General features: G+C 30.6%; 1 protein-coding gene across 1 annotated transcript in view; it reads left to right on the forward strand.

Annotated features, from left to right (window-relative positions):
- Positions 1-23,316, forward strand: part of LOC107450135 (cell adhesion molecule Dscam1-like) — a 398,660-nt gene that overhangs the window by 238,194 nt on the left and 137,150 nt on the right. The window lies entirely within an intron of this gene.

The raw sequence follows: 23,316 nt of genomic DNA on the forward strand, positions 1-23,316 counted from the left end.
CTAGCAGAAAACGAAGAAAATTTTAAGATATGTATGTTAGCAAAACAACACTTCATAAGGGGACACCCTGCCTGCCAACAATGATTGGTCAAATTATTAGGTTTAAATTTATTCAAAATTTCATTGGAGAATAATAATTTTCATTTTAATTACTGTAATTATAATATTTTAATTCGAAGTATTTTAAAGAAGCTCAAATAATTCGCCGATATTGAAGCCCGCATAAATGCGGTGAAATTTAGGATTTTTTGTTCCTGAAGCATATAAATGGCAGCACTTTTTTGGAATTTTTACTCATCGAATGTTTTTTGCTTTGTTTTTCAAAAAAGTCAGCACTGGATATATTTATAAAGTTTTCTTAATGATTTGGCAATTTATATTTTATTTTGGTGTGACTATTCTAACTGTAACTTTGTCTTTATTTACTTTTCTCTTATGTGGGCGTTTCATTATTAAGTCTCACGCTGTAAACTTTTAAATTGTGTTTGTCTGTCATTAGTTTTTCCTTTCATTTACATTTCAATATTTTAATTGCTTTTTCTTATTTGTTTATCCATTATGGGTTTGTTTATCCATTATGGGTTATTTGTTTATCCATATTTGTTTATCTATACAGTCAGTGTTTGGTATTACCACTGACGACAGAAAGTCTCCTTTCTGTTGGCGGGCAGTGTGTCCCCTGATGAAGTGCTGTTTTGCTAACACACACATATTAAAATATTCTTGGTTTTCTGCTAGAATTGTGTTTCTGACTTTCTAAATTTTTTAATATATTATCATCTATATTTTCATCATTTTAAATTTTTCAGTAACTTAAAAAAATAAAACTGTTCTTAGAAAATACCTTAACAAAGTATAGGAAACTATTCTCTAAGAACACATTGAAATTAATTTAAAAATAAGTCAATTTTTTTTTATAGAAAAATAATGTTTTTAAAATAGTTGTACCTTTGTTAACATTTCTTTTTCTCTAAATAGTAACATTTTTTGATAAAAGTTTAGCTTGTTAAACTTGATATTTTAGGCGACTCTTGAATTATTATTTCGAATAATTTATTTGGAATTATTCATAATGTAACTAAGTTTCGTTACATTTCTTTAGAAAAATTCAGCTACGTAACATTTTTCTTTAATTGTTGCCCTTCGGAACGTATGCTATACATAACTACAACAACGAAGAGTGACCTAAAAAATAAATCATTATTTAATTAATAATTTTCCTAATTTTTAAAAGTATTATAAGTAATTATTTCCCTAAATTTATTTTGCAAGAATGTTACATGGCTAAATAAAATTTAAATATCATCTGCTCAACTTGCATGTAAATTATGAAAAACAACTTTTAACATGCATAATTTGTGGTTGATGGTAAGTTGAAAGTTTAAACATCAAATTTTACGACAGTGAAGTCCAAATATGCCATTAATATTTCATAATAAATTGAATTTCTTCTAAAGAACAAAAAAAAATTTCAATGCGAATTTTATTTTAATACGAGTTATTTATTTTATTAATAATTGTTTTATTTTAATACGAATTTCAGACTTAAAGTATAAATTAAAAATTTATAAAATTTAAATATAAAATATATATTTAGATTTTTTTTCTATTAATGAAATTAAATATGATATGTTCGAATTTTAAAAAATTATAATTTGTTCATAACTTGTGATTAAACAGATAATAAAAAAGTACAGGCGTTGAAATTTAAAATAGTGATAACATTTATTATTTTCTAAGACATTAAATTTCTCTTAAACTATGACCAAGTATATTTATGATTACTATAACATAATATTTATGATTATATTATCTACAAATATTAAGAATTTTTTTTTCTGGTATTCCCAATAAAATATAGTATGTTTCAATCGAATTTTTTTTAATGTTTTTACAATAATTTTTTGAAAAAAAATATGCGAAATATTGAATTCCTAGAAAATTATTCTTTCAAAGCACACCAAAAGAGCTCTAAGTTAACAAATTGACAAACATAAACATAAATAAGTTTAAATTACAAGCAAATAGAGTAAAAACTTTTAACATTCATAACTTATGGTAGATATAGTGTTACAAAAGTTTAGACACCTAAATATTAAGATAGTGATATCAAATATACTATTAACATTTCTAATACTTGGAATTTTTTTTTTTAATAACGACAAAATATTTTCCAGGTCATTATAATTTCAAAAATATTTATATTTTCTTCTATTGATCTTTTTATTTTTCTGGTTGTCCGTTTTCTTCATTTTTAACGCATTTTAACTAAGCTATGCTGGTACTATGCATTGTGATTATTAATAATTCAGTGGTGCAATAATTGAATAATAATAAATGTAATAAATGAATTGACAAAAAACAGGGTGTGGTTATTAATTGTTAGGTTACTTCAGCCTTCCAAACAGTTCAATAAATATCAGGCAAATGATTCATTTGCATAATTTTATTACTGACAACAACGCCCTCTATCAGTGATGCGGAAAATCGAAAGACTAGGTATAGTTCGTTCACCAGGAGTTGGCACTTGGCTTCGCCTAACTCACGTGATATCCGACGATACTATTTCGGTATTTTTGGGTATGAACAATCCTGAACAAGGTTGCTACTTGGCAATCGTATGACAAAAATATTTATTTCACAATCCTTATATGCATTTTGTTTAACATTAAATATTTCATAAATTTGTTGATATTTCACTCTTTTGAGTGAATAGTTCGTCCTTTTTGAGACATTTTGCTGAGAAAACAGCAGTTTTAAAATTTAAAATCTATTTACTTAGCAAGAGTAACGAAAGGTATAATAAAATTCACTGTTTGCGTTTAGCACGCATTAAGGGTTGTCTCAATTTCAAGAGCGGAGATGAACTCAGAGTCCGAAGAGGTGGAGCCAAAGGCCAACTCCCGGTGAACCAACTATATCGTTAATAAAACTAATTCTTAGATATAATCTTACACCTAAAAATAATAGTAATATGATACATATTAGTAGTATGAATAGAAAACATAATAGAGATATGTTTATAATTTAAATATGTATAACATATATGTACAAATTTATATAAATAAGTATCATTAATAAACCTGAACTATGTCTACATTAAACAATAATACAATTGTGATTCCAGCATTATCAAATATAAGGTTTGAACTAGAAATAAAACTAACTAATCACATCACAGTTCAATCTCTTTTATTCATATAATATAATAGTTGCCAATGTCATCTCTCATCCAGCTGTTAACAAGACCACGTTATTAACTTGTTAATTAAATAACGCAATCGCTCACCAAATTGCTCATTTCTGCGCCAAACAGGAAATTAAAGAGAAGACGAAAAGAAGTAAACCAAAGAAACCAACGTAATTTACTTGTAAAAAAAAATAATCATTACTTAGCGAGAAAGTGCTTCACATGTTTGTTAATTAGTCGCCCAAAGTTTAATCCCGTTTTATTTTCCAGGTTTATTTCCTGTGCATTATCCCCAATTTTTGACTCGATTGAATTACTTGTCCCGAAAACTCGTGAAATCTTAACTTACTTAGTTATGTCGTCTCTTTTGAAAGTAGAAAGATTTAGGTCTTCAAGAAAAGTGGTGCGTCGCCAAGAAAGTGAAGTTTTCTCTTTAGAATTTTGAAAAATTTCCCTTAAGGGCTTATTTTTGGCGATCATCTTCGTTCTAAGATGTCTGGAGTTAAGGTAATATATGCGTCTTGGCTCGCAAATGCACTTTCACGTGCGCTGAGATAAGATCGTAAAGTTCTGGGATCAATATACATTCTCCAAGTTGTTTTCGTGTAATTTCTTAGTTTCCTCTTAAAATCGATATTGTGTATTCTGTTTTCAAAGCTATCTGTTGAGTTGATTCACTTAAATAATTATATCATTTTCTCGGTTGTTCGAGATTCTGTATTCCGCTTTCATAGCTTTCTGTTGAGTTGATTTACTTAAATAATTATATCATTCTCTCGGTTATTCGGAAATGTATGGTTGTCCGAGATTCTGTATTGTGTTTTCAAAGATATTTGTTGAGTTGATTCACTTAAATAATTATATCATTCTCTCGGTTATTTGGAAATGTACAGTTGTCCGAAATTCTGTATTGTGTTTTTAAAGCTATCTGTTGAGTTGATTCACTCAAATAATTACATCATTCTCTCGGTTGTTCGAGATTCTGTATTCCGCTTTCAAAGCTTTCTGTTGAGTCTATTTACTTAAATAATTTTGTCATTTTCTTGTTTGTATGTAAATTTTTGCTTGGTCGAGATTCTGTATTCTGTTTTCAAATCTATTTGTTAAGTTGATTCACATAAATAATTATATAATTCTCTCGGTTATTCTTAAATGTGCTTTGCCTGAGATTCTGTATTGTGTTTTTCAAAGCTATCTGTAAGAGTTGATTCACTTAAATAATTATATTATTCCCTCGGTTGTTCGAAATTCTGTATTCCGCTTTCAAAGCTTTCTATTGGGATGATTTACTTAAATAATTATATCATTTTCTTGGTTGTTTGTTAATTTTTGCTTGTTCGAGATTCTGTATTCTGATTTCAAACCTATCTGTTAAGTTAATTCACATAAATAATTACATCATTCTCTCGGTTATTAGGAATAACCTCCGTTGTCCGAGATTCTGTATTCTACTTTCAAACCTATCTGTTGATTCACATAAATAATTATATCATTCTCTCGGTTATTAGGAAATGTTCGGTTGTTCGAGATTCTGTATTCTGTTTTCAAAGCTATATGTTGAGTTGATTCATATAAATAATTACTCCATACTTTCGGTTGTTAGGAAATGTTCGGTTATTCAATGTTGTGTATTCTGTTTTTAAAGTTATCTGTTGATTTCACTGACTTATATAACTGTACCATATTTTTTGCGTACGGAAATGTAAGGTAAAATGGGTAAGAATTATCCATGTATGGTTTGGTTTAATTTTAAATTCCATTTAAAAACTCGTGATAATTCAAAAACGGATACGAGTTTTTTTTAAAAAATATTACACAATACTGATAGGGCAACGATAAAACACGATAACAAGACATAAACTTTTGAACAATTGATGAATGAAATAGTTCACATAGTTAAGGAATAGAATGGTCCGCGCAAAAAATGAACAAGATCGTTTTCATGATCAATGAAAGTAATAGTTAATGAAACTAACTATAAATGAAAGAATTGAAATAGTCATTGTAAATTATCCTAACGGTTAATGAAAGAATTGTTTTTAAAATAAATGAAAAAATAATATCCTAATAAATAAAAAATGTTTAAAAGAAAAATTAAGGAAATAATCCACACGATAAAAGGATAAAATGATTTTTATGATAAATAAACAGTTCTTATAAATTCATGATTAAGGAACGAAACTGCTTAATAGATGATTGAAATGATTTTCATAAAATGTGAACGAAATAGTTCTCATGATATCGTTATGAAACTGTTCACATAATAACGGGCCTCTAGATTATTACATTACAAAATCATTTGCAAGCGTACAAAACTATGCGTGCTATTATGATGCCAAATATTTCGCAACATGATAATGGAACATTCACGCATTTTATTTTCTTAAGTGTTTGTTTTTTCTTAAATTCCTCCAAATAAAATCCGTATTTAAGAAAAGTACAGATGTTGAAATTNTTTTTTTTAAAAATATTACACAATACTGATAGGGCAACGATAAAACACAATAACAAGACAGAAACTTTTGCACAATTGATGAACGAAATAGTTCACATAGTTAATGAATAGAATGGTCCGCGCGAAAAATGAATAAGATCGTTTTCATAATCAATGAAAGTAATAGTTAACTATAAATGAAAGAATTGAAATAGTCATTGTAAATTATCCTAACGGTTAATGAAAGAATAGTTTTTAAAATAAATGAAATAAATAATATCATAATAAATAAAAAATGTTTAAAAGATAAGTTAAGGAAATAATCCACACAATAAAAGGATGAAATGATTTTTATGATCAATAAACAGTTGTTATGAATTCATGATTAAGGAACGAAATAGCTTAATAAATTATTGCACTGATTTTCATAAAATGTGAACAAATTAGTTCTCATGATATCGTTATGAAACTGTCCACATAATAACGGGGCCTCTAGATTATTACAGTACAAAATCATTTGCAAGCTTACGAAACTATGCGTGCTATTATGGTGCGAAATATTTCGCCCATAATTCGCCATTCGACATGATAATCCATCCAATGAGGTGAACCGGATTTGAATCCTAGCGATGACTGATTGATACAAATTCCGCACCCGGCTCGCACCAACCACAGTGCTGACGTAAAATATCCTCAGTGGTAGATGGATCATGGATTAGAGTCCGTCAGAATCATGGGAGATTTTCGTGGTTTTCCCCTCCATATAACTCAAATGTGGAATAGTTCCATCAAAAAGTTCCTCCACGAAAGCAAATTTATCCCAATACTTGATCCAGGAGTTCATTTGTGTTCTGGATAGGGTTCAAAATTACAAGGCTATGGAGTTGATCATAAGTAATCGTAAGCCCAAAACTGGGTGGGATAATCAACGATGGTTATAAAATGAAATTTTTTATTAAAGAAATGAAATCTTTTAATTTGTTTGTTCAATAAACAATTTTGACAACTTAGCGATTACAACTTTTTAAAAAGTGATGGATTTAATATTATTATTCAATAAACTGAAAATAAATTCCGAAAGAAAATATTCGCTTGAATTTATACAGATTTCTTGATGCACCAGAAAATTCTTTGTTAATGTTAAAGCAGCTTGGAACCGAACTAGGAACTTTAATCAGTGTTTAACAGTTTAATCAGTTTTATCAGTTAAATTGAATCGGTCCAAAAGTGAGTCACAAAGAAATCGGAGTCATAAGGCCCTTTGCCAAGTTGTTTTTTTTTTTATTATCATCTATCTCAGATCGTGACAATTTGCAATGGACAATGTATGCCATGTATGATTTCACTCACATTTTCCTCAATAGTGATTTCTGGTCATTCAGCATGATATTCTTCTTCAAGGTGTTCAAAGAAATGATACTGGTAGACTTAGCGTTCCGATGAACACTAATAAACGAATTTTTCGACTTTATACTGATTGAGGCAGGTCTTTATGGAAAACCATCATGCAACGATCATCTTGATGGTGAACCATCATTTGATGGGAATGCCTGTTCTTATTCTCCGTACGGTCAGAGACGACTGAGCAACCACGCAAATCTTAGCTGACAAAATGAACCGATTTATGATTATAATTATGACAAAATGAAATGAAATGATTATGATTATGACAATATGAACCGATTTATGATTATGACAAAATGAAACCTTTTTACCGATTATTAACGGTCCGAGCTCTCTGGCTTCACAATAAAATCATTGAAATGACTTTCCGAAATAACTATTAATAATTAATGTTAAATGCACTGAAAGTGATGTTATTAAATACAATAAAAAATGCTAAATTTAATATTTAAATTGCATATTTCAAGCTCAAATTTTAATATATTTACAGATGAATGTTTTTTTTTAAATTATATTTGCTTCGGAATTAAGAGTTAATACACTTTCTACAGTCCAGTTGAATTGAAGATAAATCTGATGAAAATATGGAATTTTATTTAACTGCCGAATCAAGCGTATTGACAAGTTACTTATAATAAGGGCAAAATGAATTTTAAAGGAAATAATAATAATAATACAAATATTCATTTTAATCTATGAGATTAATTTCCAAAACAGATTTTTAAACTTTTATTCGAATGTATTTTAATCGGATTCGGGAAAATACCTGAAACGGATTTTATGCATCTCTAAATTTATCCTTCTGTTGGGAAATCAGATTAAATTTTACTGACATCGATGCTTATATAGAGAAATGAATACTAGCAAAAGTACAGTTTAAATGCGGGATGTTTAGGTTTTCTTTATTTAATTTAAGTCTTATATTGATCAAAATGAAGGAGATATTTTAAATTTTTTTCTGTAAATATTGACTTTTTTCTCAGTTTTGCAATTTATTAATTTAGGTTCGTTAAAAGGAAAATAGTGTTTGACCAATATTATCCCATCTGCGAACAGTTCGTTTAAAGGGCACTGAATAAAAGTGTTCCATTTCATGCACATATAATTGAGAAACTAACGCTGAAGACTTCTGAGTCAAGAATTCAGACAAACCCTCAATCGTAATAAACTTATGATAAGCATATTTTCGTTTACTGCCGAAGAAAAAAGTAAGAATAAATTTCTCCAATATCAACGACACATGTTACAAACGATAATATTTGTTAGTAGAGTGGGGATAGCCTGGTTGTATGGCACTGTGCCCATGTCCAAGAGGTGGCGGGTTCGATCCCCGTCGGCTGAAGTCTCCCCATGTAGTAAGTGGTGACTGTTGCACGTTAAATCTGTCGAGTCACAAAGTCGTCCATGCCCCCATAACAAATCATACCTCTAGGGGTACTGACCCAGGAGTTTCGTTGTCTTCTGGATTAGTTCAAAATTACAAGGCTACGGAATTGAACATTTGTAGTCGTAAACCCAAAATTGGGTCGGCTGTTCAACGACGGTTATAAAATAAAATATTTATTAGCATATGGACGGGAGCAGTATTTAAATCAACCTACCATATGGTCGTGATTCCGTGCTGAAAAGCTTCTTACCTCTATTTATTCACTTGCAAACTTTATTTTATGTATATATTTCTGACAAATTGGGAAAACCAACATAGTATACAAAGTCTACAATGCTGAAAATCGTTTAAAATGGTGCAAATATGAGCTGATGAAGAATTTTGCCCATTGTATGTAATGACAAACGGCAAAGCGAAGCATGAAATATGATTAATGCATGGTTTTAATTATTATAATTATTATTATATGAAAGGAATTTCTTGGTTTGAATTGTAAGATCATATTTTATTTTGTTATCTTTAATAAGTGATTTAATTAATATATTTAAGTGTTTATTCTCTAAAAAAGCTTAGATTGGAATTAATTTAATTTTGGCTTAAGATTTAATATTCTGAGTTGTAATAAATGGCAACTTAACAAGTTATCAAGATTGTCCCCACAAGCACCTTATTCTCTAAAAAAGCTTAGATTGGAATTAATTTCATTTTGGCTTAAGATCTAATATTCTGAGTTGTAATAAATGGCAACTTAACAAGTTATCAAGATTGTCCCCACAAGCACCTTATTCTCTAAAAAAGATTAGATTGGAATTAATTTCATTTTGGCTGAAGATCTAATATTCTGAGTTGTAATAATTGGCAACCTAACAAGTTATCAAGATTGTCCCCACAAGCACCTTGTAGTGGATGTATATATATAACATAAAAAGCTTCAATTAATCTTTTTATGGTATTCCTTTTCTGTAAATCCTGTTCTTAATTTATCATTCAAAACGAAACGCTTTCTCACACTTTTAAGTTCACATCCTGTCCTTTAATCTATTTTTGGTTCAAGTATACATTAATTAAAAGTAAAATATTTATCCCTTTGTTCTTTGTAGGAATCACGCGACTTACAAGAAAAAAAGAGAAAAAACGAAGAAAATTAATTTTATTTTGAGTGCTCCTCATACTATTGTATTGATATATTTTGCATTGGCTTTATTGATGCAATATTAGAAAGCACTCCTTTTTGCTGATATAATCGTGTGAGCTGATGACGAAATTATATATTTTCATTTTTATGTTATTTTAATATTTTTTTAATTTAATTTCTTTAATGTTCTTTTTTCTTCTCTTTTCATTAATCTTTAATTCTCTCCATGTTTTCTCTGTGTTTATATATAGATATATATATAATGTATACCATAATTTTCGCATTATAGTACTAGTTTTAATTCTCGAAATATCACACGAGGTTAGAAATGTTGAAGAGAGCTTCCAAAGCATCTTTCCTTTGATGATGTTAAATGGCTCTTCCTTGTTTAGAATTTAACATCCTCTCGTCTTTAACACATTCATCAAGCGCTCCCTTTTAATGTATGTGTTGTCCATGCAACAACCACGCTCGGATGGATGCAGTGAAAAGTCAAATAAGAGTCCGTGGAGCGGAAAATGCGATTGTTCGTCCCTCTCTCTCATCTCGTGCACTCTTGGTTCTTTTGTGGGTGGCCAGAAGACGTGGATTTCCTTTATACCCAAATGGGTGGTCCAGAGGAACTGAGTCACAGCTTAAGTGGATTACTTGCCTCTGTTTCGGAGATTAGTTGACTCGGAGATGGCCCAAAAGGAAAACTGCACAGTTGCTGTTTCGTTTTCGCCAAATGTCGCCAGCTCGGTGTTCCCTGCCATTAAATAGTGCATGCCTTATACAGTGGGGGATTCATTTCCTAGAGGTTTTTATGCGTGGTAGCTAAATAGTTTTATTCCTGGGAAAAGTCAGGGTCGCATTACGAGATAGGCTTTGCTTTAATTGAATTGATATCGTTTTTTTGTTTTTGTGGCTTAATACTATACTTCTCATCCTGGCATTTATGGCACTGTTTTAGTTTGGTACGCTGAATATTTGTTCGCGGAGTCTTTAATTTTTTTTCTCTGAATGATGTTACTAAATTATGCATATAAATGAATGTGAATTTTGAAACTCCAATACAACAGTAAAATAATGAAATAAATGCAGTTATAAAAATTGTTGTGTATCTACCACTACAAACATATAATTCCAATTCACTAGTATATAAGGCACGTTAACTCGATTTTATGGTGGGGCACCTTTTCATATATGCAGGTTGACATTGTCGATAACTATTATCCTTAATAATAAAATTTAATAACGTTTTTTTTCTCCATTTTTGAATGTCGGATTATATTCGCTTAGGGAATGAACTATAAAATGTATATAACATGTAATATTATTACAGCAGAATACAAATACCTGCAATACAGGAAAAGTAATATCGTTTGTTGCAGACTGATTCGTATATTGAACTGCAAATATATCGACCCTAGTGCTTAAATAAACTTACTGTCATCCATTATGGAGAAAAGGAAATAAACCTCATAGGTCTTTCGAAACATACATCGCAATTTTGGGTTAGGTTTTCGCAAAAAAACATCTTTCTCTTCTTCTTCACTGGCACCACAGCCCCGGATAGGCCAAGGCCCAATGGCCTTCCATAGAGTTACATTAAATGCTACCTTATTGTACTGGGGGGAAGCTTATCGATTCAAACTAATCCCTAAATACTATATTGGCATAAAATATTAATATTAAATACGCAGAAAAAGGCCTTATGGTATGAACCTTATTAATGAATACATTACAAAAAATGCTTGGCAAACTCGTACATACGAGTATATCTGTGGAGAAAAGATGTACTTCAACTTGTAATTTTAGTTCGAACTTGTTTTAAGTATAAATTCATAGTTTTTTTTGTGTAAAATTAGTGCAGCTAAAAATTAATTAAAGAATAATAAATAGGAAAAAAATGAGTAGTTTCAGGTGTTGAAGTTCTATTTTGGATTTTGATTTTTGAAATATAATGCTAAAAAATGTGGAAAAAAAATTAAATTAACTTTTGAATGAAACTGTGGCTTTAAAAAAAAATAATACGTATTTATTTTCGAATACAATTTATTCTGTTTCTTAGTTCTTCAAAAAATATCTTTTTGTTGGTTTTCTTTAATTTTAATAACACATCTTGTTAAGTCGCTCATTGATTGGAAATGTAACTTAAGAATCAACTTACAAAAGAAAATATCATTTTTAATGAGTTTTTTTCAAAGTAAAAGCTCCTTTACAACAAAAACAAATGACTCTTTAATTTAGAATAGCATTGTATATTACTGATCAAATACAGAAAATTTCATTGTTTCTCGAAAAGCTTTTTCAATTCTTGATTCTTGTTTAGTTTAGAATATTAGAGGTGTTCGATATAAAGAATTGGTTCTAAATGTCATTGTTTTTTGAAGAACTTCTTCTGTATCTAATTATTCTCAAGAATATAAGAGATGTTTAAAATCAAAACGACCTCTTAACTAGTCTTAAGATACTAAAAACATCAATAGTTTTAAAAAATAAAATTAGAAGTTGATAAAATCGTTTTTAATTTTCCTGAAATGGAAACGAGGTTCAGGCTTGCTTTAGTAGAGTATTCATTGCCCTTTCATTCATCGCGTTTCTTTTGACGTAAAATAAAAATGATAGTTTTGAAACAAGTATGTGAGTTAGGTTTATTGCTAACTAAACTAAGCAAAAAACTATTACTAAGTAAAAAAAGACCTGTCCTTGGCAATTAAGCAAGTAAAAATAAATAAATTCAGTAGAACCTCGTTAAGAAGAAAATGCTAACAAGAATTTTCGCTTAAAACGAATTAAATAGTTTTCATATGACATTACCTTAAAAATCACTAATAATTGCATCATTTAATTTAATGCGAATATAAAAATTAAAAAAAACATTGTAAATTTTGAGGTACATTAGCTTATGAAAACAAGCTTATTGCTTTTTCCGAACTGGACATGTGTTTGGTTAATACAATTGTTTTTGGAACTGAGGGGACGAGGAGTCACCATTAGTGCACGTTTATCTGCAATTGGTGACGTCACCAACTGTTCTCGTGAGGAGGCATGCATCTTTGACCATAGCTGAACTAAGTGGTGATCATGGAGAAAAAGAAAGCAAATCAATTCTTATAAATAAATTAAACAAAATAAATTTTCTAGTTTAGGAAAAAAAGTCCTTTTAGCTTGAAAAGTTTGTGTGATATTTTTGCAATATATTTTTTTTAATACATTTATTCATCTACAGGTATTATTTAAATTTTTCTTTAATGATTATTTTTAATTTTATCCTAAACAACTTATATATTTTATCCTGATATATTTTGTAAGTTCATTGGAAATTCGGTTAACAGGGTGCGTAGCCAAATTATTCTGCAAAAAATAAGCACCTTTTAAGCTCTTTTCAAGCACTCAAAAAATATTTTTCAGCACTTTAAAAAAAATATTATAATTAGGCACGGTTAAAAAGTTTTTGACAATGGACGGTTTCATCTTGTTTTAACCGTTATGTCAAAAAAAAACCTTTTGGCATTGTTTTTGACAATTGTCAAAATCATTAAATTTTGAATCATGTATAACGAATGGCGCTTTTTATACGCTACGGGCTGACAATGCGCCGAAATTGATTGGGGGTTGAATTAATAGTGAAAAAGTTGAATAGAACAATGTGAACTCCGTCTTTTTGCATAATTCGAAGCGAAAATCAGCATAGTAAAGGAAAAATCTCATTTTGAAAGAGGGAAAAGTAAGCACTTTTTAAAAACACTACGCATCCTGGTTAATACGAAAAAAATTTTGCAAATAAAGATCTATTTTTTTTTGTAAAATTAGAAGAGTATTTCAAGATAAAATAGTCACCGAAGTCAAGCATCACTGGCTACGGTCAGTGTGCGGGTGGGTGACCACTTGGATCAGTCTGCCTAGGGACCGAGGGTGTGCGGTATTGGTCCTCGTTAAACTGTGCTACCGTAAAGTGCTCGACTTCGCGCGCTGGTCGTCGGGCTACCGAAGCGGGAGTACCATCCCCTCCGCAGAGGATCAAAATTGTAATGGCATGATGTAATGGCATCGTCCGGATCATCCTCCGGGATGTTTCCCAAACCGTCGCCAATAGCCCATTGTGCAGCTCTAGTGCGACGTAAATTAACAACAACAACATCAAGATAAAATAGATATTAATATTTAAGATATTAGTGACTCATTCTACTTTTTCTGTAATTTTTAAGCGTTTTATGCGTGGGTGCATTTTATTTTCTCCGACAATTGCATTGCTTTCTCGTTTAAAGAAAATTTTCGTCCAAAAATGGGTTTGATCGCTGTTCATTTAACTCAAACGGACGCCGAGAGCGAAGTGCGCATTTCAGTTCAAAATTTGCATTTTTTTTAATAAAGTTAAACTTTTTAAATTTGTCATGAGTGGTTCTTTCAGCTACAAATGCCACGAGAAGCTTTTGCGTCTTCAGAACAGTGAATAAAAGCAAAAAATCGGTAAGTGGTCGGAAATGCTAATTTTTCTTATTTTGCTCAACTTGTCATAATTGGCATCTTCTTTCGAAGGATCTAAAACTTTCTGCTAAAAACATTTAATGACATACAGAATATTAAAATTTAAGAAAAAGACGCCAGGAACTTAATTGCTAACCCAATAATTATATATTTAATTGCTTGTTTTTTTTAAGTCTTAAAATAAGTCCTTCCTTTTTTTATTCAAATTTCCTTCTACCCTGCAACGGAAATCTTCTAAAAACAAGCGGAAACTTCTTTAAACTGATTTGTTTTATTTTACACTTGACTGAACAAATACAGTACATCCTCCAAAAATCTTGCTTACGATGCGAAAAATTTTTCGTAATCTTAATCGTTGTAGCGATAAAAGAAAAACACAGCGAGCAGCACTCCTATCTTTAATGAAATAAATATTTGCATTTTTCTTATAAATCTCTAGAAAAACAACTTTTCTCCGTAAAGTTCTTACTGCTTTTTTTTTCTACCTGTAGTTTAATCTGCGAAGAAAATTTCGTTAAGAAAAATCCTCGAGGAAAAAGAAAGCAAGAAAAAGCAACATTATACTTAAACTGCTCGAGTACGGTATAATAACAATAGATGACGGGACAGTACTGTTTCCATCTGATACGATAACACAAAACCAAAGCTCAGCCTTAATAAATGCTATGCTAGTCAAAAGATAGAAAGAAAAAAAGAAAATTCTAAGTGAAAATACCTAACAAAAAAAGTTTAAAAGATAATTTGATTTAATGGCACAGAACGGCACTAACTCGATTATATGCCAGAGAAAGAGGCAGAGGAGCGGATGAAGGAAGAAAAAAAAAATTACGGCGTATTTATTTGTTTTGTTTTATTTAGCTGAGCTTGCTGTGCTAAAGAAAAGAAAAGAAAAGAGGAAATTTTTCGGCCTCATGTTCTCACGTATCAGATGGCTTAATGAGCTAATAAAATCAGTGTTACGCTGAAAGAAATGATTTGTAGATGCTTGATCTGGCTTCTGATCTTAAGGAGATTTCTTCTTTTTTTTTTTGGAAATTGAATGTCTTTGTTAATATCATTGTTGCAATAAACGTGTATTATCAATCAATTTTCTTTTCCGTTCAATAAATACATTGTTTAAATGTATTTAAGCTTCCTAATAAAGGAGATTTTTTTTTAGTTCGAAAATCACTTATAAAGAATGTAGTCAGCTATAAATGTTGGAGCTATAAAACAGCAAAACCTTGCAAAATTATTGCAGCCTTAATACGATGCCTAGCTAAACCGTATCGTGCAAATTAAAGCCTCTGAAACTTTTTTACGTTGCACTGAGGTTCAAATTGAATAGAAAAAATATTTAAATTTGTCTTTTTATTAATGTCGCAGCAAATTTAAATGAAATCAACACATCATTTATAATCAACACAGACCTACTTTTTTGAGTTTAGTCGAAGCCATGTTGGACAATATTCTGTGATATTCGACTATGGCTAAGGACTTTTTTAAATGCTTCGTGATGTAAGTGACTTTTTTAAATGCTTCGAATTGTGACAATTTTCTTCAATACGCATTTCGAACTGTGACAATTTTCTTCAATACGCTTTTCGAACTGTGACAATTTTCTTAACTACGCATTTCGAACTGTGACAATTTTTTTAAATACCCCCTTGGAACTGTGACAATTTTCTTCAATACGTCTTTAGAACTGTGACAATTTTTTTAAATGCGCATTTCGAAATGTGACAATTTCTTCAATACGCCTTTCGAACTATGATAATTTTCTTAACTACGCATTTCGAACTGTGACAATTTTCTTCAATACGCCTTTAGAACTGTGACAGTTTTCCTCAATAAGCATTTCGAACTGTGACAAATTCTTCAATACGCCTTTCGAACTGTGACAATTTTCTTAAATATGCATTTCAAACTGTGACTATTTTCTTCAATACGCCTTTCGAATTATGACAATTTTCTTAACTACGCATTTCGAACAGTGACAATTTTCTTAAAAACGCCTTTAGAACTGTGACAGTTTTCTTCAATACGCCTTTCGAACGGTGACAATTTTCTTAAATACGCCTTTCGAACTATGGCAATCTTATATACGTCTTTTGAACTTTGACAGTTTTCTTAAATACGCATTTCCAACTTTGACAATTTTCTTCAATACGCATTTCGAACTGTGACAGTTTTCTTCAATACGCCTTTCGAACAGTGACAATTTTCTTAAATACGCCTTTCGAACTATGACAATCTTATATACGCCTTTCGAACTATGACAATTTTCTTAAATACGCATTTTGAGTTGTGTCCAAACAAAAAAGCTCACCGACGATCGATGCTTCAATGATGAGTAATATTAGTGAAAAATAAAGTTTAATATTAACCCATTTTTCTTAAATGCTTTAATTACTTCTCACAAAATAACTATAAACTGGAATTAAAAATGAATGTAATACAGTACTGTCGAGGGGTGTGGTTGAAGGAAGGGACATGAGGTGTAGATCATCCGCTAACTGCTTGAGATAGATTTGATACATCGCCTCTCTAAATCCCACCGATGACTGGTAGCTTTTTTTTTTTTTTTTTTGAAAGAAAAACACAAATTCTCGTATTTAAAGAGTTCATCAATTTTTTTATTTATTTTGGTTCTCCGAACATGTTCATTTCCAGTATACAGCTCATCAATTCACAAGAGCCTAAATCCACCACGTGGATGCTGGATCCTCCCTGTGTGCTCCAGGGAGTAGATAGTAATTAAATTTAAGTCATTGAAATAATAATTGTTTTCTTGTAGAATTACATGATGCATCAAATAAATAATTAGAAGATAAGGTAGCAGAAACTTATAACGGTAAAAATCAAAGATTAAACTCTAGAGCACACAGGGGGAAAAAACAAAAATTATCCTGCTGCTGAAAAAGCAACTACTTGCTCGAGATCCACGGGGAATACTGGTCTATCTCCAAAAGATAGCGTCCCCTCCTTAGCGGTTGCAAGAATCTCTAAAGACGAGCTATGAGTCGAGCCCTAGAGATCCTGCAAAGGCAATGAAGAGGGCGCTCCTGTTGGAGACAGCCCAGTATGAAAAGTCAACATTGTGGTGATCCCATGATCACACCACAAGTACAATTCTCTGAATTTTTAAAATATGGTAAAAAAATTATTTACCAGAATAATTCATCTTGAGTGGAAAAAATTATATCTCATACCCTCATTTAATTGATAACGATGTGGCTTTCGAAGTTGTTATACGTAGTAAGCAGATGCATTAAAATGGGTAAAACTCTAGTAAGAATAGTGAAACTACTTTCAACACCCAAAAAGGTTCGCTTTTAACTTATTTATGTGATAATAAACATTATTTATGATTTTCTGGCCTTAGGTTTGACACACATAAATTGCGTCCTATGTAAACTTCAAAAGTTAAAATATTACCCGTTGAAAAATCTTAAAGATTTAAATATAGTTCTTTAAAAAAAATGCTGCTATTTTAGATTGTCAATATTGTACATGCATAGTACTTTGTGCGTAATTATGAATAATGAAATCAATTTGAAACTACAGCAAAATATGAGAATTATTTTGTTTCGTGATCCTCACTTCATTTGTCGCCGGACTGATTAATATTTGTGAGGTCTCCATCGATGAATTAGTAGATTTTGAGAAAGATAATAATTTATTTACAAATACAAGAGTTATGACGGTTAAAGATAATTTTGAAATTATACGCCCTGATCCGGAGTGACAACTGATGATCTAGATAAGAGCGCCACCCCCCAGCATAAATTGTCAAATTCTTAACACTCCACTCCGACTGGATGCTTTAATCCATAACTATGAATTAATAAATGTTAGTATATTGTGAAAAAAGGGCCGGGATAGTCTGGGTGGTAGGGCACTGGGCCCATGTCCAAGAGATCGTGGGTTCGGTTCCCACCGGCCGAAGACTCCCCGCGTAGTAAATGGTGACTGATGCACGTTAAATCTCTCGACTCTCAAAGTCCTCCATGTTCCCATAAGAAATTATGCCTCTTAGGGTACTGATCTAGGAGTTTCCTTGTCTTCTGGATTGGTTCAAAAGTACAAAGCTACGGAGTTGAACTTTAGTAGTTGTAAAACCAAAATTGGATCGGCTGTTCAACGACGGTTATAAAATGAAATATAGATTTCAATAATTTTAATAGCGTGCAGCATTACTCCTTTTTAAATGCAATTCAATTATTTTCATTGTAGATTTAAACTATTTGAGTTATACATCATCTTAATTTTTTAACAATAATTTGATTATTTTATTGTACTAAACCATTTAGCACTCTGTGCTATTATTATAACACAATTTATTTATATTTATTGTTAGTTTTATTGTTAGCGTTTTATATTGGTATTATTTTAATTTAACTAATCTNGGCTACGGAGTTGAACATTAGTAGTCGTAAACCCAAAATTGGGTCGGCTTTTCAACGACGGTTATAAAATAAAATAAAATATAGATTTCAATAACAAAAGTACAAAGCTAAGGAGTTGAACATTAGTAGTCGTAAACCCAAAATTGGGTCGGCTTTTCAACGACGGTCATAAAATAAAATAAAATATAGATTTCAATAATTTTACTAACGTGCAACTTTAATCTTTTTTAAATACAATTCAATTGTTTTTAGTATAAATTTAAACTATATGGAGATAAACTATATGTATAACTTAATATAGTTATACGTAATCTCAATTTCATTTAACGATAATTTTATTATTTTATTGTAAAAAACCATTTGGGTAGCACACTGTGTTAGTCTTATTATGACACAATTTTTGTATATTTATTGTTAGCATTTTATATTGATATTATTTTAATTTAACCTAATCTATTAATAAGTTATCGATTTCAGCAATAAACACGAGCTTTTATTCGGACACTATTGGAAACAATCATGAAAACTTCTAGATTAATCATTCATCAAAAAAGATAAATGTATTCGATTAAAAATAATTTTTTCGTGCTTGCTTCCTATTTAATATTTTTTTCAAATATAAGCACCTGTTATCGTCTCCACCCACGATATCAATTGAACAGTATCGTAGCTGCTTTAATTTCGTTTGAATAAGCCATTTTCCAATAAAGCATTGAATGTCAATCGTGTTGAGAACATTGTAGTGCGTGTTGCCATTTTTCCCGTGTTTTCCAGTAATGAGCTTGTAAAACTTCTTTTTTTCATCGATGTTTTGTGCTGAATACGCTTGTTGCAATGAAGAACTTCTATAAATTAATTATAGCTAAAATACGTTTTGACATTATCCTTCGACAATAGTTTTTTTCGTGCTAGATGTTAATAAAAGTTTTACATTTATTGTAATAAATGTATTCTTTTTTCTTCTACGTTTATAGACGCGATTGTTATTAATCCGACAGACTTTTGCATGCTTGTTTAGCACGAAAATAATTCGAAATTATAAAAGTAAAGCATTCCAGCAATAGCCAGTTGTAGGCCAGAGTAATTTTGAAGGTTAAACCTCCACAATTTCATGACCAACGGCATGGTTGTGACAATGGGGCAGGCAATGCACACGGGTCATCTTTATTTATCAGATAAGCTGGTACACATACTGAAAAAATGGAATTCTTAAATGTCAAGAAATTTTCTTCGTTTTTGACGAAACCGTTTCCTGGTATATACTCCGAGCAAACACTTCGTCAAAGTGACCTAATAAGAAAAATGTCAAGAAATAAGTCATTCTATTTTTTCCAACAAAAAAAAAATACTTGTAAGGTGTAATGTACTATTTTTTCTAATAATCGCTTTGTCATGAAGATGTAGGTGGGTCAATATCACCTTCGCAACACAAGAAAGACAGGTAAGACAAACTACACTCGTGCTTGCAGCGGGATTCGAACCCAGGATTTTCCTGTTGCATAGACAAATTTTTCACCACCATACACGCTGGTCGACTTATGTCGTTACATCATTTACGATCGTCTAATTCTCCCACGGTATCTTACGACGAGGTTTCGAGTTGAGGAAACATTTTCGTCATACATTTTAGAGTTTGCGTTTCATCAAAATTCAAGTGATATTGTGACGAAATAATTCTCAAAATTAACGCGAAATGCAGCTCTCAGGGATTGCTGAATTATCAAAAGTGATAGTTTTATTCCTTAGAGTGCTGTTATTGTTGTTCATTTATGTTGCACTAGAGCTGCTCAATGGGCTATTGGCGACGATCTAAGAAACATCCCTGACGATGATCTGAAGACATGCCATCACAATTTTGATTCATTCACACCCCCGCTTCTGGAGTTCGATACGGTAGAACTGTTTAACGAGTACCAATACCGCACACCCTTGGTCCCTTCGCAGATTAATCTTTCTGAGAGTGCATTGACATGAAGCTGGGTGGGCTTTAAAATACAATTGGGGATTGAACCCAAGTCCTTTGCAAGGGCTGTTTTATGCCGCTAAATTCAGCTCTCGCGGCTCTATTAGAAATTATAGGAGGTTAAAAAAAATTGGATACAGTACTTTTGAAACTTACAGTACCTGGGTACTTATGAAAAAAAAATTCTTTTCTTATATTGCAAGCATGAATTTAGTATAAACTTAAATTTAAGAGTAGTTTAATAAGTTACGATTGAAAAAAAAATGTTTCAAATATGTGGAATATTTATCAAAAACGAAATTGTTTCGGAAACAACTTATGTTCCCATTTTTCAAAAAATATATATGATATGGATTTCGAAAATGTTTCTCTTCTCAAAAGAAATTCTTTTGTTCAAAGCATAAACATTGTTATTTTACGCTCAATTCGAAACTTTATCTTTTATTTTATTTTTTTTTAAATTCTTCGGAATAAACTGTGTTTTTCCGCTAAAACATTCGACTGAGTATGAATCATGAAAACATAAGAATAACTTTTTTTCTTCCATTTCGGCTGAGCCCGACCATAAGCTCTTTTCCAAACCGCTCTCACAGAAACTCAAAAGTACCTTTGCCTTAGTGGGGGATTTATGTTTGTGTGATAAAAGAAAGAAATTACCTTTGGGAGAGTGAGCATGTTTATGTTTATGCTGGAAAAATTATGAAAGTTGTTTTTAAATGTCAAAACCCTTTCGTCATCAAACATGAAAAGAATTGAAGTAAAATTTTCAAAAAGCAATTTATTTTCATAAAAGTACAAGAGTAATCCTTTGCGAATCTAATATTCCATCAAAAACATCGTTTAAAGATCAGAAATAGAAAAATATTATACGAGTTACGATGTAACCTTGATTAAACAGATAAATGGTGATACAAAATATTGCTTGTTAACCCTTTGACACAGATGGGGACAATTGTGTCCCTTTTATATTTTTTTCTGGCGCTGTAAATACAAGCAAAAATAAATCTCAATAAAATAAGCAAATTTTTTAATAAATTTTTATGATAAATATATAATTTTTATATATTTATTATTAAAATTTATTATATTAAATAGATAATTCAATAAAAAATAATTATTATATTAAGTAAAATTATTTTAAATAAATAATTTTTATAATAAATTTTTTAATAAATGCAATTTTAAAATAAATAAATCTCATTAAAAAAATTAAATTTAATAAAAGTGATTTTTAATTATAAAAAAACAGCCTAATAGATAATAAAAAAAACTCTGTTAGATTATCGGAATTATATTTGTACTAAAATATGAAAAAGAAGTTTGAAAAATTTTTTTTCATTCATATTCAAACATTTATCAATAACTGTCTTTGTAAATGAAAGAAATTTTAATGATGAACTGGTTTTTTTTCGACCTAAATAACTGCAAACGAAAGCAAATTCGAAAAATGATTGTTTGTAAGTAAACCGTGTTTGTAAGATTTTTACCTTTAACGTAGTAAAAGACACCAATATTCCATGCTGTATTTCATAAACATTGATTATTAAAATGCTAAATATATATTTTTTTATTTATTTTTACCTTTTTGACCTAAATTTTCACGGAATAATGAAAAAAGTATGAAAAAGTTGTTCAAAAAGAATTCTGCGCCAAGTGGTTAATGACCTTGCTGCTGTGCCATATTTTTCAAATATTTGCAAAGCAATTTTTTTTAAATTTTTCATCACTTACTGTCAATTGTTGAGACTTTCGTTACTTTTAACTTAAGACTTGTTGTTACTTTTAACTACATATTTATCTTTTTAGTTTGACGTAACACCTGTTGTATCTTGATTTATCCTTCTTATAAAGGTGTACCTATATGACATCGAAACACATATACGTTTTAATAAAAGATTTAATTAATTCTGACTGGCCGTGGTAGCCCAGTGGTTAGCGAATCAGACTCGGTCCGGTGTGGCCGTAGTTCAATCCTCAACTCCGCTAAGATCCGAGAACATGCGATATACTGCTCATAAAATCAGTGAAATCAAACGTTCAGTGCTTTGTTGCTGAGCAGCTGAGTACAGGGATCTGTAGAAAATTTCCTTCTCCTTAAAATCTACTGCTCATAAAATCAGTGAAATCAAACGTTCAGTGCTTTGTTGCTGAGTACAGGAATCTGTAGAAAATTTCCTTCTCCTTAAAATCTACTGCTCATAAAATCAGTGAAATCAAACGTTCAGTACTTTGTTGCTTAGCAGCTGAGTACAGGGATCTGTAGAAAATTTCCTTCTCCTTAAAATCTACTGCTCATAAAATCAGTGAAATCAAACGTTCAGTGCTTTGTTGCTGAGCAGCTGAGTACAGGGATCTGTAGAAAATTTCCTTCTCCTTAAAATCTATGTCTAAATTGAGGAAATGGCTCCGCCAATGAGTGGTGCTGCCATCTATCCGTGAGATTAAGTTCAGATAAAAGTGTCGAAAAACCGATCGTGAAGTTAAAGTGTATTAAAAAAACTGCTATGGCGTTCTATTGCTTTTATTCTAGACACTGTTTTACATGATTTACAGTAAAATTTTAATGTTACTGAAAAGCTCAGTTTTTTGAAGTACTGAATGCTTTACAGTAATGCTTACTTAAAAAGTAGGAAACGAAATAATGATGCAGGATGTCGAGAGATAATACTTGACTGAGGGAGTAATTCCATAATTACATGAGTTCCCGTTACGTCACGAACATCACGCTACGTTATCGTGCGAAAAAATCACGTGATCGTTCGAAATTATTATTATTATCATTATTGAAATACGATTTAAGGATTGCAAAGTAAGAGTTTTATTTAAGGGAATGTAATAGTTCTTTTTAAAAAAAAATTAAGGTTGTTCTTGTTAAAAAAAAATAATAATAGTTGTAGTATAATGACTAAACAGTATTACAGCTTTAAAATGGTCTTTTTGTC

This window comes from Parasteatoda tepidariorum, chromosome 1 (assembly GCF_043381705.1).
Source record: "Parasteatoda tepidariorum isolate YZ-2023 chromosome 1, CAS_Ptep_4.0, whole genome shotgun sequence".
Lineage (NCBI taxonomy): Eukaryota > Metazoa > Arthropoda > Arachnida > Araneae > Theridiidae > Parasteatoda > Parasteatoda tepidariorum.